The sequence below is a fragment of the Camelus bactrianus genome, chromosome 29 (assembly GCF_048773025.1).
Source record: "Camelus bactrianus isolate YW-2024 breed Bactrian camel chromosome 29, ASM4877302v1, whole genome shotgun sequence".
Lineage (NCBI taxonomy): Eukaryota > Metazoa > Chordata > Mammalia > Artiodactyla > Camelidae > Camelus > Camelus bactrianus.
In genome coordinates, this window is record NC_133567.1 from 3,523,443 (window position 1) to 3,538,028 (window position 14,586).

Sequence of the window (14,586 nt, forward strand, 5' to 3'; positions counted from 1 at the left end):
CTGCTTGTCGAGAGGTGGTGTCTCTTCCTCATCACATGGAACCCCGGCCGGCCCTGGGACTGCTTGGACCAATGGACCGCAGCGGAAGTATGTTCTGGGACTGGCAAGCCCGGGTGTGAAGGATGGTTTCTGTGCTGCTGCTCTTGGAAGTCCAGGAGGTAGCTGTCTGGCTACCAGGGAGACCCTGCAGAGAGGGACACTGAGAGGGAGAGGGCCCAAAACCATATAGAAAGAGAAGGTCAGCTGTTCCCTGCCCTCCTGACCCTCGCTGGCCTGCTAGGCACGTGCATCTGAGTGGCAGATCAGCCCACAAGCAAGACCAGCCCAAGACCTAGCTTGGCCCAGGCTGCAAAATCACGAGCAAACCAATGGTGACTATTTTAAGCCACTAAGTTTTAGGGTGTTTTCTTCTGCACAACAGCTGATCAGAACGTCAGATAAACTAATGTTGAATCTTTGTTGAATTATTTTCAAATGTTTAGTGAGAGTGGTTTTTGATTCATACAACTTTAGTTTATTAAAGGTGATCTTGTGAAGACTGAATATGTGACAATTTTATAAGCACTGTGTTTTTCTAGGTATACCAATGTGATCATTCTTATGATTTAATTCTCCATTTCTTTTTCCTGGTCATTTTACATTAAAATACAAGATATTTTCAAAGTGTTGGTCCCAACTGACATCATAGTATAAATGTTAGCCATACTGAGAGTTTTTAATGATTGTTTCCCTCTATTTAAACTTAGTAAATGGTATGTTTTTAATTTTGATGAAAATATTCACAGTAAAACAAAAAAAGTTTAAAAAAATGTGGAAGTTTGAGCTCCCAAGAAGCAAAATAAGTGTAAATGCAGCCTAAAACAGAATAATCATTGTTTTCCTCTTTTTATTTTATTTTTGTAATTGTGGTAAAATACACATAACATAAAATTTACCATCTTAACCATTTTTAGTATTAACCATTTACTGTCCAGTTCAGTAGCATTAAATACATCTACACAGTTGTCCAACCATCATCACCATCCATCTCTGGGACTTCTTCATCTTCCCAGACTGGAAGTCTGTCCCCATTAAACACTCATTCCTGTTTCCCTCTTCTCAGCCCCCGGCCCCCACCATTCTACTTCCTGTCTCCATGAATTTTTTTACTCTTAAGTACCTCACATAAGAGGAATCCTGTAGTGTTTGTCCTTCTGTCATTAACTCAAGGTTCATCTACATTGTAGGATGTGACAGAATTCTCCTCCTTTCAAAGGCTGAGTAATATTCCATGGTATGTATGGACCACATTTTGTTTATCCATTCACCCATCAGTGGACACTGTGTTGCTTCCACCTCTTAGCTGTTGTGAATAATGCAGCTATGAACATGGGTGTGCAGATATCTCTTTGAGTCCTTGCTCTCAATATACCTCTTAAAAATTTTTTTTTAGAGGAGGAGGGTATAGCTCAGTGGTAGAGCACATGCTTGGTGTTCACAAGGTCCTGGGTTTAATCCCTGGTACCTCCATTTAAAAAATAAACAGATAAATAATGACCTCCCCCTAGAAAAAATTTAGAAATTTTAAAGAAAGGGAAACACACACACACACAAATGTTTGAGGTGTAATGTGACAAATAAAATTGCCTTTATGTCTTATTTTTCTCTTTTAAGAAAAAGCATTTTGTACATGGTTTCTGCTTTCCATTGACCTCTTGCTGGGTTTTTTGTTTCTTTCTTTATTTTGTTTTTGTGTTAACACATAGTTTTATAGCACTTGATGAAGGTGAGATATTTAAGTCAGCAGGGTTAAATTCAAGTCACTTCATTAAAAATTTTCTTTAAATCACTAAGTTTCTGTGACACCTGGGTGGGTTCCCTTGCCTGTCCGTGATTCCGGTCCTCGTATGTAACTGTGGGGGACAACACCAGGCTGTGGCTGCTGGTAAGGACGGATGAGCTGATGTGGGTAAGGGCCGGGCACGGGGGGCGGTGCTGACAGGTTAAGTCCGCTCTCGCCCCCCACCAGCTTTATCGAGGTGTAATTGGCAAACAAAAAGTGTGCATGTTTAAGGTGTGCAGTTGATGCTTTATATACATGTGCACTGTGAAGCAGTCACCACAGTCAGGCTAATTCCCGTGTCCGCTTCCTCCCGTAGTTGTCTTGTGTGTGTGTTGGGGGGGGGGTGAGAGCTCTTAATTCTTGGCAGGTTTCAGCCATCCCTACAAGGCAGTGATGTTAACCACAGTCACGTTGCTGGACTTTAGCTCCCCAGAACTTACTCATCTTGCACAGCTAAAACTTTGAACCCCTTGTCAGCCAGCATCTCCCCATGTCCCCTCCCCGCCCCCCCCCCCCAGCCCCTGGCAGCCTCATTCTGTCCTCTGCTTCTGTGTAAGATTAGTGCTGAGTTGGTTACTGCAGGGTCTTCCTGGCTCAGGAGGCCCCCCAGCCATTCTGCTGCCTCAGACATCGCCTCAGCCTCTCGACTGGACTGGATGCACACAAGGAGGGTGTATAATTTCTAGGTTATGGGTCACACTTTCACGATCCTTTGCATATCCAGTAATTTTTCATTGCATGCTGAGCATTCAGGAGGATGTATGTTCAGGGCTGTTCGATGATGCCATCTTCCTTTAAAGACTATTGAGTTTCTGAAAAAGAATATGAAGATGAATATATGTATGTGTTTGCATGACTAGGGCATTGTGCTGCACACAAGAAGTTGACACATTGTAACTGACTATACTTTAATTAAAAAAAAAAAGATTATTGAGTTTTAATTCTAGCAAGTGGTTAATAGTGGGGTCTCTTGATCCTACCAGGTGAGTCTGTTTCTGTTTGGCCTTCATCCTGGGGTCTGGTCCTTATTCTGGGATATGTTCTTTACTCAGAAGGCATGACCTTCCTGGGAGCTGAGTTGAATGCCTGTGGCCGTGGGAATCCAGCTTCTCCCTGACCTGGGGACCCCCGTTGAGCTCTCCTCTGCAGCGCCTCTGGGAACTTGCTCTGTGCTGGTGGGGTCCAGCTGCCAGCCCAGGACCAGGGGCAGCTATCACTTCGATTCTGCCATCCCCTCTCCCTTGTCCCTGTCCCCACGAATTCCAGCTGCCCCCTGCTGCCCCAACTGCCTCCATCTGCCTCTACTTACGTCGTAGAGGTCAGGGCTGTGTGCTTGGGTTCCACTCCCTGCATTGCCGTCCGATATGACCCTGGGCTGAAAGCCAGGGTGAATTGGGGCTCATTTCGAGTATTTCCCTTTTCTCAAGGATTGCCACCCTCTGCTTCCTGTTGTCCAGGGCTAGAAGACATTTGGTTTATATACATGGACAGTTTAATAGTCATCTGCGGTGGGAGCCTAGGGCTGGTACGAGGTACTTGGCCAGAACTGGAAGCTGGGAGTCTGAATCTTGGCAGAAGCAGCAAACCTTTAGGCTAGGAGAACTCAAGTGGGATTTACCTCTGTGGTGTGTATGATTTTTACACTATTCTGCCTAGCTTAATGCGCTTCTGTTTACATAAAATGGTAGCCTTCTATAGCCTAAAAGAATTTTAAAAATGTTTTCAGCTCTTATTTTTGTTTAATTTTATTTTAAAATTGAAGTACAGTTGATTTACAACGTTGTGTTAATTTTTCGTACAGCATAGTGATTCGGTTATGCATACTCTTTTCATATTCTTTTTCATTACAGGTTATTATAAGGTATTGAATATAGTTCCCTGTGCTGTACAGTAGGATCTTGTTGTTTATCTGTTTTATGTATGGTAGTTTGTATCTGCTAATTCCAAACTCCTGATTTATCCCCCTCCTTTCCCCTTTGGTAAACATAAATTTGTTTTCTATGTCTGTGAGTCTGTTTCTGTTTGGTCAGTGAGTTCATTTGTATCTTTTTTTAGATTCCACATATAATTGGTATCATACTTGTTTTTTTCTGTCTGACTTACTTCACTTAGCACGATCATCTCTAGGTCCATCCATGTTGCTGCAAATGGCATTATTTTATTCTTTTTTATGGCTGAGTAGTATTCCATTGTATATGTATACCACATTTTGTTTATCCAGTCATCTGTTGAAAGACATTTGGGTTGCTTCCATGGCTTGGCTGTTCTAAATAGTGCTGCTGTGAACATTGGGGAGCATGTATCTTTTTGAATTAGAGTTCCCTGAGGATATATGCCCAGGAGTAGGATTGCTGGATGATATGGTAAGTCTATCTTTAGTTTTTAAAGGAATCTCCATACTGTTTTCCATAGTGGCTGCACCAAATGACATTCCCACCAACTCAGCTCTTACTTTTAGAGATAATCCCAATCCCAAAGGGTAGAGATTTGTCAAGGTCAGAAGCTGGGGGAAGGGCAGAGCTGGGTTCTCTTCTTGGACGTGGTACTTCCTGTGGAGGCAGGACGGCTCGCTCGCTCTTCTTATCTTCCCGTTTCTTGTCTTTGACTCTTGTCGGTAGAGAGTAATGAGAAGCTAGCTGCCGAGGGAGTTGGGGAAATGTGGTTTTTGGAGTCCTAGCCAACCTGTGAGTCACTGAGCTGTATGGCAAGTCCTCAAAAAAAAATTAAATCTAGAATTATTATATGAGCCAGTAATTCTACTTATGGGTATACTCCCCAAAGAACTGGAAGCAGGGAATCAAATAGAGGCTTGTACATCCATGTGCATGGCAGCATTGTTCACAGCAGCCAAAGGTGGCAGCCACCCAAGTGTCCATCCATGGATGACCGGATAAGCACGTGTCGTTCATCCGTACAAAGCCGTTGTAGCAAACCTTGCAAAGGAGGGAGATTCTGACACAGGCTACAAAATGGATGAAACCTGAGGACTTCAAGCTAAGTGAAGTAAGCCGGTCACAGAAAGAGAAACACTGTATGATTCCACTGATACGAGGTTCCTAGAGGAATCCGGTTCACAGAGACAGAGGAGGACGGTGGTTTGCGGGACTCGGGAGAGGGAAGCGGGGAGCTACTGTTTAACGGGACAGAGTTCCAGCTTGGGAAGATGAAAAAGTTCTGGAGACGGATGGTGGTGATGGTGGTGACACAACAGTGTGAATGTTCCTAACGCCACTGAGCTGCATGGCTGGAAATGGTTACGACGGTAAACTTCATGTTCTGTGTATTCTACCACGAGTAGAAGAAGAGTTACAGAGCAGAACATTGGGGGAGGGGGTGTGGGGCTGAGAGACACTGATCAGTAACCCACACAATAGCTAATAAGTTGTCATCACTTTCTGCCACCGTCTGAATGTTGATGGGATACAGTGTCCCAGCTCTCGGGCCCTGTGTGTTTGAGACATTGCATTAAGCTGTGGAGCATTAGAGAATCAGGACCCTTCCTCGTGGGCCAGGTGGGGCTCCCGAGTCCTAAAGGAGGAGGCGCAGAGTCCTTCACGTGGTAACACGTGAAAACACGCCAGGCCCTGGACCCGTTCTACAGAAATGGCCCCCTTGCCGGGACACTTACAAGGGCGAACTCCATTTAAATACAGCTGAGCCTTCAATAACACGGGTTTGAGCTGTGCGGGTCCACCTACATGCGGATTTTTGGAAAAATAACCCACTTTGGTGCTGCAGGGTGGGTTGGTTGAATCTGCTGATGGGGATGAGGAACTGGGACACGGGGGACCGACTGAGGTTATACGTGGTCTTTGATGGAGTTTGGGGTGGCCCCAGTCATCCCCCCACCCGGCCCCGCCTTGGTCAAAGATCAACTGCTCACAGCCCACAAATGGTCGTGTGGGTTCCTCTCAGGTAGTGTCTGGCCCTCACTCCTGGTGCATTAGGAGTCTTTATCTTGGGGTCAGTACTGGCCTGAGTGGAAGCAGAGCTCTGGAGGCGGACCGACCTTGGTTCAGCTCTGGGATCTCTTTTCTCTCCCGAGTTCTGGTGGTTTTCATTGTTCCCCATCTAAAGTGTTGTCCTGCCCCCCTGACAGTCTCAGACACGCCCAGCTCTGTCCTGGGCTGGGCTCTGCCTTCCAGGGGTTTCTCTGCTCACCTTTTCTCACGTGCTGCCTGTGGGGACAGTGCTCAGGTGACCTGCTCTCCGTGGCACGGGACACAGCACAGAACCTCTCCGAGGTCCCAGTGTCGTCTCTGTAAAGTAGGGTAATAATCATACCTCAGAGGCGTGCTGTGAACATCAGAGAACAGCTGTGTGACAGTGTTTGTAAACTGCAGAGGTGAGACGCAAAATACCACCGTCCGGTACCTTCTGTTAACGGCTGAGCATTGCTGAGAACTGCTGTCTGTCACTCCATCCACCTCCCTTTCTGGCTGTTTGTATGTTTATCTATATGGATACACACACAAGTAAGAGAGACATACAGACACACGCAACTGAGTCGACCTATTTATTTCTGTGTTCAGTGAGAGCCGAAGAGAGTACGTTTATCCCTCAAGGGCCAAATAAAATCCCTGGGCTCTGCACTGATGGGTCCTGTCCCAGAACCAAGTCCCGGGGCCAGAGGAGTGCCCCACATTGACCTTGGGTTCCCTGAACCTTTTGACAATCAAAGATCAATTTTGAGTCAATCAAGGATTTGATTTTTGGGAATCAGTGCCACCCGAACTCCAACAGGGTGTCACGTGGAGGAGCAAAGGGGTGGAAACGTAAGGGGGCAGCAGTGTCCGCGGTGGCCTTTCAGTGAAAGAATGTCTCTGTGTATTTATATTCCTACATATTGACGCATTTCTCGTTCTGGAGAGAGTTCCGTCCTTACGGAAGGAGCTGGGACACATCTGTTGCTCTTTCTTGGATGTTGATTTCACGCCTATGCGTCGGTGCAGGCCGAGTGGTATGGGTCTGATGTGAATCCAGTGTTTAGTCTTGCATCTTAATACACTGTACGACTCAGAATTGACAAGAAAGGACTCCTGGCAGGTCAGAAATGTCCTCGTGGAGTATGAGTGAGACACAGGAATCGAACAGAGAATAAGCACTATGAAAAGAAAAAAACTTACCGTTCAGGTTAGGCCAGTGTATTCATCAGCAGATGTGTACTGAATGCTTGCCACGCTCCAGAAACTTCCAGGGAAGCAGTGAGGAGGGCGCGGAGGGGGATCCACTGTCTAGTAGACCAGCTGGTGTCCAGCGCTGTGCAGGGAAAGCTTAAAACCTGGGATAGGACGCCGCTGTAGAGGGATCCAGGGTTTTGCAGAAAAGGGGAGGCCCGAGGTCTGAGAGCCCCTCCTTACTGGTGCCCGGCGCAGAGCAGGGGAGGAAGGGCCTGGCCTGGGCCGCCTGCTTCAGGGCCCTGGCATGTCGCAGACCTCTCTGAATCTCCACTTCCATTTGTAACGGGAGGGTAGCCCCCGTCCCTGGCTGTTATGATGAAGGTGGTGATAAATGCAGGGATGACCAGTTCCCAGCCTTCTCTCCCAGCACAAGAGACACAGAGGGCCCACAGAGCCCGTCTGAAGCCCCGACTGAAAGCCGCCCCTGTAAGAAGTCTGGGTGAGTGTCCACGGACAGATGCCTGCATAAAGAAGATGTGGTGTATATATACACAATGGAATACTATTCAGCCATCAGCCATAAAAAAGAATGAAATAATGCCATTTGCAGCAACATGGATGGACCTGGAGATTATCATTTTAAATGAAGTAAGTCAGACAGAAAGACAAATATCATATAATGTTGCTTATATGTGGAATCTAAAAAAAAAATACGAGATTTTATTTAAAAACCAGAAATAGACTCATGGACACAGAAAACAAACTGTGGTTACCAGCGGGGAAAGGTGGGGGAGGAATAGATTAGAAGTCCGGGATTAACAGGTACACATTACTGTATATAAAATAGATAAACAACAGAGACCTACTGTGTAGCACAGGGAACTATATTCAATTTCTTGTAATGGAAAAGAATCTGAAAATATACATATGTATGTATGTATATGTATAACTGCATCGCTTTGCTGTACACCTGAAACCAACATTGTAAATCGACTACACTTCAGTAAAAAACAAGAATTTAAAAAAAAAAGAAGCCTGGGAAAACGACAGAGGAAAAATTCCACCTGGCTTTGCCCCTCCCTCCCTGAGACTTGCATGTTGCTGCTCTCAGAGGCTGGTCATCTTTCAGATGACCCCTCCTTTAGCTGCCCCCCCTCCTTCCCCTTCCCCCTTTCCAAAAAGTAGCTGGGTTTCTGTTCCAGTTTTGCAAACACCATTCTCACCCAGGTGCCAAGATAAACGGCCGACAGGGTTCACGTGTGAATAGTCCTGGAGGGTATTTGGTTAACCTTCCCCCAAAACCCGCTGACCCCACTCCCCCCAGGGTAGCTGCCTCAGAACCTGCTGTTCCCCGTGGGGGTGGGGCAGGTGAGAAACCAGGAAGCCGAGATTTCTGCCAGGGTCTAGAAAAAGCGCAGAGATCATCTGTGCGCTGCGAAGTGGCTTTCACACAAAACTGATAAAATCGTGCTGTTTTTGAAATTAAGATGTTGGCACGGAGCAGGCACAGGTGCGGACTAAGTAAGTGGTGGCCTCATCCGGACTCAGAGCGGGTGGCCGCGGTCGGCCTCCCTCGGGCTCCATCCCCGCCCCGCAGTGGGGAGTATTGGGAGACACTGGTCAGTGTGTGCAAGAAAAATAGCTGGAAGGTGAAGTGCCTTCTGATAGCGTTTAAAACATTCTTCCAAAATACACAGATTTAACGAAGAGAGGAAAAATTGAGCGACGATAACACTGTCGTCGGAAAACACAGCCTGTTTCTAGGGAAGCGGCGATGTTTTCCTTTGTCGTAAAAGCAGAATGTGACAGGGAACTTGAGGATCCAATTCCTGAACCCAAGAGTCAGGAGTTGAGTCAATTCCCTTGTTTTTGTAGATTTAACAAACAGCCTCAGAAGTCTGTGTTCTTGGAGAAGCTTAGCCATTTTTGCCGCTTCACATCTTGACTTTCCTAAATTACTTTTCTGTAAAAGTCCGTTTCGTTTTTCATTATTATTAGTCTTAAATAAAAAAAAAAAAGAAGCTTATGCCTCCCAAATCTCAGAAGACACATAAACAAAAACAAAGCCAAGGGAGACAGATGACCCCACCCCTTTAGTGAGTAGGCTGACAGCGGACCTGAGACAATTTCAGGTGTCATTTGTCCTTGGAGAACTTTTTGAGAACATTTTCCTCTACAAATGGGATGATATCTTTTTTTTCTTTATTGAAGTGCGGTCAGTGTACAGTGTTGGTTTTGGATGTACAGCAGAGCAATTCAGTTATACATATATGTACATACATACATATATATTTTGAGTTTCTTTTCCATTAAAGCTCATTACAAGAAATTGAGTCTAGTTCCCTGTGCTGTACCGTAGGTCCTGGTGGTTTATCTGTTTTATATATAGTAGTGTGTGTCTGTTAGCTACAAATGGGGTGATGCGGGACCCTGCTGTTCTCCCTGAGCAGTGCACCCCCGACGCCTTTCCAGGACAGGAGTGTGTAGCCGCAGTGGTCCTGGGTGCTGCGTGGCTTCTGGGATGGTCTGTCAACGTTAGCATAAGGGATGAACTTCTACTTACAAGATAAATAGACTGGGGATGGACCGTCCGGCGTGGCGGCCACGGTCACACTGCTGCGTGGTGTTGAGGAATGTGGTTAAGAGCAAGGTCCCAGGCGTTCTCATCACAAGGAGAGTGTTTTTTCTTTTCTTCTTCTTGTATCTGTTGAGAAGATGGGTGTTAGCTGGACCACTGTGGTCGTCTCTTCACAGTGTGTGTGAATCACACCATCATGCGGGACGCCTTCCACTTATCAGGGATGGAAGTCAGTTGTTTGTCAGTAAAAGTGGGGAGAAAAGAGGGACAGAGTTCCTGCCGTGACAAAGCTTATAGTTCAGTGAGGGATAAAGAAACAGGGAACTGAGACACCACCCGGCTGTAAAGGGCAGGTGCGGGGTAGAACCACAGCTTTCTGGAAAGAGGGGTATTTAAGCGGAGCCTTGAAAGATACGTGAGAATTAACCAGACCAAGAGCCAAGGGAGGCTGTTTGGGGCAGAGGGGTCACGGGAAACCAAGTGGAGGTGGGTGTGGGTGTGGGTGTGGCCAGCGCACCGGGGTGGGGAGGTGGGGACCTGCAGCACCAAGTCAAGGTCAGAGGTGACAGAAGCTCCCTGAAACATGGCTAGGGAATCCAGATTTTAGCCCAGGTGCATCGAGAAGTTGTGAAAGTGTTTGAACAGGAGACCGACGATCCGGTTGGAAAGATTATGCCGACTGAAGTCTGGGGAGGGGCTTGTCGGAGCGCTGGAGGTGACGGCGACACCAGGGAAGAGGCCACTGTAGACTTTGGAAAGTGGACACAGAGAGTGGAGATGGAATCGAGATATTTAGGAAGTAGATGGGAAAGGACTTTCATTATGTCTGTAATGGGCATGGAGGTGCGTGGTTACGCCCCCCTACGAAAGGACTTGCCCCCCGGGGGGAGGTCTGCCAGCCACTCGGACTGCCTCCCCAAGGCCCTTCCCGGCGGCTCACAGGCAGGGACTGAGTGATGTGGCCGCAGAGGCCGTTCCTGTGGGCTCCGTGAGGCTGTCCCTGGGCCTGCACCACAGCTGAGGTCCTCTCTACCTGGCCCTGCCTTCACCTGCTCCCCAAGGTGCCCACCCTAAGGGCACCGGGCGGAAGAGAGAAGGAGGGTTTCTGGCGGCTTTGCTCCCTAGGGCTGGGACTGAGGCCGGAGAGCCAGGCTCAGGGTGGGGGGTGGGGAGCAGATGGGGACCGCGTGGCCCCAGGGTGCTTGTGGCTGGTCCATCTGGAGACACCCAGTAGGTGAGTCACTGACCTTGGTCTTGAGGTGGAGTCTGCTGTGAAGCTGCATGGTCATGGCTGGATCTCTCTCTTAAATCAAAGTACAGGTGATGTACAGTATTGTGTAGTTTCTGGTGCGCCGTGTGAGGATTCAGTGACACGCACACACTCTTTCTCACTGTAGGTTATCACAGGTTGTCCACCAGCTCCCTGTGCTCTGCAGTAGGTCTTTGTTTATTTTTTTAACTAATTTTTTTCACAGATGTGTTCTCTCTTGCTGTCTTTTCCTGGCATCTCTATGCTCACGCTCTTTTGAAATATGTCCCGTTTCTTGAGTATGCTTTGCTCTCTTTAACCCGAGTCCTTATACCATCTTCTCTGCCTGCCTGGAATGTTCTCCTTTTCTTCCCCAACCTAGTTTGTGCTCCTCCTCCTGACGCCGGGACCTCTCCCCGGAAGGCGTCTCAGATGCGCCAGCTCTGGCTTAGGGACCTGACTGACACCCTCGGGCCCCGAGGATGCGTATCCCGGCACGCAAAATTATAGTGGCCGATTTTCTTCCTTGTGTTCTCCCCAAAGTGTATACACTTCACGAGCAAACGGACTTTGTCCGACTTGTTGAAAGCTTTATCCGCAGCACCTCCTGTGGTCCTGACACGGGAAGTGTCAGTAAGTAATTGCTGAGTGAACCAATGATAATTGAAGGAAAGTCTTAGAAAGAGGCAGAGGACTGCCCGGACTTAGTGCAGAGTCAGAGACAGAAGAGTAAACAGTGATACGAGGGGGCGTGGCCACCAGGTAAGGGTCATTTATTTACTAAATTAACCAGAACTTGTTAAACTAGCACTGTTGGACATTTAGGTCCTCCCAGCATTTTCTTAGAGATCTGTTATTACACACAAGGCTGTTATAAACGCTCTTCTCCATATAGATTTTGTGTGTATTTTGAAGTATATCCTTGAGATAACTGGGTAAAAGTGGAATTTCTGTGTCAAAAATTTCATGTTACTAGATTTTTGATATCTGTCAGTGACCTTTTGTCCACTAGAAACATGATTTTATTTTTGTGCTTCTTCCCAGCCCTGAATTTAACATTTTTGATGCGAAGTTTTCATTTATTTATCTATTCAGTTTCAAAAATTGTGGTACAATGCATATAACATAAACCTGACCCTTTAAACCATTTTAAGTGTACAAGTCAGGGGCATTAAGCACATTCAGAATACAAAGCAACCACCATCACTGTCTACCTCCGGCACTTCTCTTCATCATCCCAAACAAAGCCTGTGTGTTCTAAGCAAGGCCTCCCCAGTCCTCTCTCCCATTTTTTGGGAGAGGATTTGTTGCATGTTTGGGAAGAAATTTGGGGTTTAATTGCATTTTCATCCAGCAGTGGGAATGTTAATTGACTCTTAAAACCTTCCGATTCTGCATTAAGCCAACCCTTGGGAACATGGTTGAACAGAGCTTTGAGAAAACAATATTCAGGCCCACGTGCCATAGAATAAAGAGCCCTTAGGGTTGTTTTTCTTTTTTTTTTTTAGACCCAGGGGAGCATTCTTTTGCAGTACTCAAGAGTGCCTCAACTTGAGAGATTTTTTTCCAGCTCACAGTTTGAAATAAGCAAAGACCAACATCTTTAGGATTTTGGAAGCTTGTCCCAAGCTAGAAATAAGACACAGGAGGGTTCTCGTTGCTTCTGCAGGTGAAATTCTTCATCCTAAGTTTTGATGACTAAGTGTGATGAGGTGGCGTGTTCCTAAGTGGTAGCCGTTTTAAGACCGTAAAGAAACATTCTGTTTCTGCTTTGAGATGCTTTTCCAGAGAAGAGAGATTTGCACTGATTGTCACAGCTCCATAGCAGCTTCTGGGGGCTTCCATGAGAAGTCAAAATAACCGGGGAGAGGTTGAGAGACTCTGGGATGGGAGGAGCGTCTGTCTGCGACCTGGTGGGGACCCTGAGGTTAAGGTGTGTCCAAGACCACTGGAAACAATGGCCATTTGCAGCTCTGCCGGGTCCTGGCTCTGGGTTCTTTCACTGTGAGAATTACTAAGCAAAGAGGAATTGTATTGAAACTCTGGGCAAAACAGGAGGAGAATTTATGGAGGATTAACTTTCTTTCATCTTCTTACCTTTCAAATTGGGGAACAAGCCCAACACACTGAATTAAGGGGAGGAGCCTTCTTAAAGGCTTTGAAGTTTTTCTTTGCAAAACAGGGTTGAATTTATCTGAACTCTTTCCCTTCAAAGTAAAAGCCTGATAAGCAAACGATTTCCTTTGTGCATTCCTCTTTCTTCGTGAATTAACAGAGATTATGCGGTAAAAAAAAATGGACCTGATAGGAAGTGGGGCAAGCCGACCCTTTAGAATATTAATAAGTGCTGATGAGCTCATGTGAATGACAGAACATTTTAAAAAAAATTGGAACATTTATTTTATTGTACTATTTATTTATTTATTTGGGGCTGGTGATTAGGTTTATTTATTTGTTTATTTAGATGACGGTACTGGGGATTGAACCCAGGACCTTGTGCATATTGAGCACCTGATTTTCCACTGAGCTATACCCTCCCCTCAAGAACAGTTTTTTTTTAACGATAAAAAGTTTTTGGTGGGGGACGGAGACGAGGGTGTGGCTCAAGTGGTAGAGCACGCGCTTAGCAGGCACGAGGTCCTGGGTTCAATCCCCGGTACCTCCATTAAAAAAATAAACTAATGATTTCTCCCCCACCTAAAAAAAGTTTCCCTTCTGCACTTTGGAAGCAGCATAAAAACCTTAGGACGGTGATAAGGTTAACAGGTGGAAAAAAATCCAGAGAAAACTGACCCTGAGATGTCTGCATCTCGCTCTACTTAAATTCAGCCACAGCCGTCCCATGGTGGGGCTCTTATGTTAAAGTCTCTGAAGAAATAAACAGTAGGGCGGGTGTAGGAATGTTTCATGATAGCCAAAACTGACGTCTGACACAGGGCACCAGTTTTGAAGGCCACAGCACCTTCAGAATACTTTCTGGATCGCGAGCGTGTCCTGCAGTGGGCTCAGAGCGGCTTGGGTCTGGCCGGCTCTTGACCCCCTGCCCCACACAGCCTCTCTGGGACTCAGCGTCCTCCTCTGTGCAGCGAGGATGAGACTGCCAGGACAATCAGGAAACTGCTTCTGATGGTGGGAGGGGCGCCGTGGGATTGTCAGAGATGCTCACTTTATGTACCACCCCCCCCACTATGGTTGCTTTCTTTCTTTTTTTCCTCTCTTTTTTTTAAATTGAAGTACAGTTGATTTACAATATTGTGTTAGTTTCAGCTGTACAGCATATTGATTCAATTATGTCTGTTTTTTCAGATTCTTTTCCATTGTAAGTTATTACAAGATATTGACTATAGTTCCCTGTGATGTATAGTAAATTTTTTTTTTTAAAATATGGAACGCTTCACAAATTTGCATGTCATCCTTGCACAGGGGCCATGCTAATCTTCTCTGTATTGTTCCAATTTTAGTATATGTGCTGCCGAAGCAAGCACGTAAATTCTTGTTTATCTATTTTATATGTAATAGTTTTATCTCTTAATCCCATACCCCTAATTTATCGCTATCCCCTTTCCCCTTTGATAACCATAAGTTTATTTTCTATGTTTGTGAATCTCTTTCTGTTTTGTAAATAACTTAATTTGTACTGTTTTTTTAGCTTCCACATATAGGTGATATCATGTAATATTTGTCTTTCTCTGACTTAAATCACTCAGTACAATAATCTCTAGATCCATCCATGTTGTTGCGAATGACAATATCTCATTCTTTTTTATGGCTGAGTAGTATTCCATTACATATATTATATGTGTATAATGGAGGCCAT

General features: G+C 45.9%; 1 long non-coding RNA gene and 1 other non-coding gene across 2 annotated transcripts in view; one reads left to right on the plus strand and one right to left on the minus strand.

The window, feature by feature from the left end:
• Positions 1 to 14,586, plus strand: part of LOC105081490 (uncharacterized) — a 92,956-nt gene that overhangs the window by 17,644 nt on the left and 60,726 nt on the right. The gene's annotated exons all lie outside the window — the stretch shown is intronic.
• LOC123613057 (U6 spliceosomal RNA) lies at positions 14,148 to 14,254 on the minus strand. Its single transcript, XR_006720396.2, has one exon. It is a non-coding gene; the product is annotated as a U6 spliceosomal RNA (small nuclear RNA).